The sequence below is a fragment of the Cariama cristata genome, unplaced genomic scaffold, assembly GCF_000690535.1.
Source record: "Cariama cristata isolate BGI_N322 unplaced genomic scaffold, ASM69053v1 scaffold21466, whole genome shotgun sequence".
Lineage (NCBI taxonomy): Eukaryota > Metazoa > Chordata > Aves > Cariamiformes > Cariamidae > Cariama > Cariama cristata.
In genome coordinates, this window is record NW_009620630.1 from 8,939 (window position 1) to 11,635 (window position 2,697).

Consider the following 2,697-nt stretch of genomic DNA (forward strand, 5'->3'; position numbering starts at 1 on the left):
CCCCCAGGGCCAAACTTGCTCCCCAGGATGACAGCAGAGAATTGGCCCAGGGGATCCTCAGGTAGCTCCTGCTCACCCAGCCACAGGGCAGCCTGCCCCCCCCCCCAGCCACAGGGCAGCCTGCCCCAAGCTGGCACCCACACCAAAGGGTTTCTCTCTCCATGCCTCGCTGGCACACAGACACCATACCCTGCTTTTCTCCCAGGACAACCCATCTCCCCACAGAGCCTTTCCTCAGCTCAACACGTTTGTGCTGGCCTGGCCAACCATTCCTACACCCCCTCCACATGCTCCCCACGCTCCTCACAGCCCCCAAGCTGGGGGTGCTGCTCTGCAAATCAAGTGGGCTGTGGTGCCCGGGGCCACAGGGTGACTCTGTTGGGCTCTGCTGGTCAGGCTGGGAGGCAGACCCAGCTGGTGGTGGTCACTGCCACTGACCGCTTCCCACACAAGCTCTTCTGTGGCCATGCAAGATGCTCAGAGGTCCCCGTGCCTTGTTCCAGTGCTGGGAGATGTGTTTGGGTGCTGCCCTGGATCCAGCTTATGAAAGTTCACTGAGGGTAAAAGGAATCACTCGCCAGACTCCTTTCCCTGTGCTCCTGCAATCCCTGGGGTTGCAGAGCTCTTTTTTGCTGGTTCACACCCGGATCTAGAATATGATGTCTGGGTTACACCATGCTGGGCAGGCTCGTACTCATTGGGGTCCATTCACTGCTAACTCCCTGGCACACGCTGTCCTGGCAGATCCCCTGTGCTCTCCTGGAAGCTCCCCAGTCCCTCCAGAAAAACATTCACCTGCCATCAGCCCTGTCACATGCTCTAGAGCCCGAAGAAGGTTAATTGGAGACCACTCGCCATATACATTTATGCTGGCCACTAACAAACAAAACCTGAATCATCTCTAGAGTCTCTTGAAGGCGATACTGGGACCCTGATCTCATCACACTGACCCCAGAGAGAACAAACAAAGCAACAAGAGACTTTACAGTCTGTAACTTTGGAATGATCTGGAGAGCAACTTTAGGAGAAAACGTAAGCGTTCAGGCACTGTGCTAAGAAGATCCCCGTTCATGATGGAAATGCTGTTATAGAGGTCAGCTGTGTTGCAGATGTGCCCGTTGCCTGTCCCTGCCTGCAGTCACAGGAATACCGTATTGCAGGACTTTGATCCAGGTGCCAGAGCACTCATGCCTTACACTAACAGAAAGGTTCACAAGGGAGAGAGTTGAAGTGGAAAGAGATCTGCCCTGAAAAGACCAAGCACTGGTACTCCCTGGCAGTGTTGCTGTGCCAGGACTCTTTTCCCTTCACCTCTGCACACAGACCCTGCGCTGCAGCTTTATGAAAGTCTCAGAGGAAGGATCTTGGGAAACAAGTCACTGCAGAGTCCATTACATTGTTTAAATACACAGAGAGCACGAGTCCTCATTTACAGAGCCTCTGGGTCAAATTAAACTCTGAGATAATGAAATAGAAGTGGGGTGAATAACGAAATTTAATTGCGTACAACATTATGATATGAAAAGGAAAGAAAATGCTACCACCACCACGAAAAACTTAAAAACTTAGAAGGCATGACGAACATGTAATGAGTCACATTATGAATGCAATACAGAAGAAAACAGCCACTTTATTGCTTCTGAAAGGCATCCAGTCAACATTTTTCTTAAGGTATCCTTGAGCTCCCAGTTCCTCATGCTGTAGATGAGAAGTTTCATTGCTGGAGGCACCATGGACTACAGAACCGACACCACCAGGTCCAGCAATGGAAAGAAGATGGGGGTGCTTCAGGCAGGCAAACACGGCAGTGCTGACAAAGAGAGAGACCACGGCCAGGTGAGGGAGGCACGTGGAAAAGGCTTTGTGCCGTCCCTGCTCACAGGGGATCCTCAGCACAGCCCTCAAGATCTGCACATAGGAGAAAAGAATGAAAACAAAACACCCAAATGCTAAACAGGCACTAACTTAAACAAGCCCAGTTTCCCTGAAGCAGGAGTGTGAGCAGGAGAGCTTGAGGATGTGGGGGACTTCACAGAAGAACTGGTCCAGGGCATTGCCTTGGCAGAGGGGTAGGGAAAATGTATTGGCCGTGTGCAGGACAGCAGTGAGAAACCCAGTGCCCCAGGCAGCTGCTGCCATGTGGGCACAAGCTCTGCTGCCCAGGAGGGTCCCGTAGTGCAGGGGGTTGCAGATGGCAACGTAGCGGTCGTAGACCATGACAGTGAGAAGAGAAAACTCTGCACCAAACAAGAAGAATACAAAGAAGACCTGGGCAACATATCTTGTATAAAAGATGGCCTTGGTGTCCCAGAAGGAATTGGCCATGGCTTTGGGGACAGTGGTGGAGATGGAGCCCAGGTCAAGAACAGAGAGGCTGAGGAGGAAGAAGTACATGGGGGTATCGCAGGCTATGGTGGTGATGATGAGGCCATTGCCCAGGAGGGCAGCCAGGTAGATGCCCAGGAAGAGCCAGAAGTGCAAGAGCTGCAGCTCCCGGGGTGGGCCTGCCTTTGGACATCTGCTGCCTCTGGGTGTGGTTATCTGTTCAGAAGTAAAGGCAGTACTGAGTCAGGCCAGACTTCTCCAAGCAAAACCTTTTGCATGACTCATAGCAACCCCACACTCAGACTCTCTCTTCTCGGGAAGATCTCTCTGTAGCTCCTCACCTGAGCTCTGCATTTTGCTGGCTGACGGGGT

The 2,697-nt window shown here is 52.5% G+C and overlaps 1 pseudogene; it reads right to left on the bottom strand.

Annotated features, from left to right (window-relative positions):
- Positions 1-1,598: 1,598 nt before the first annotated feature.
- Positions 1,599-2,541, bottom strand: LOC104162853 (annotated as a pseudogene).
- Positions 2,542-2,697: the final 156 nt, after the last annotated feature.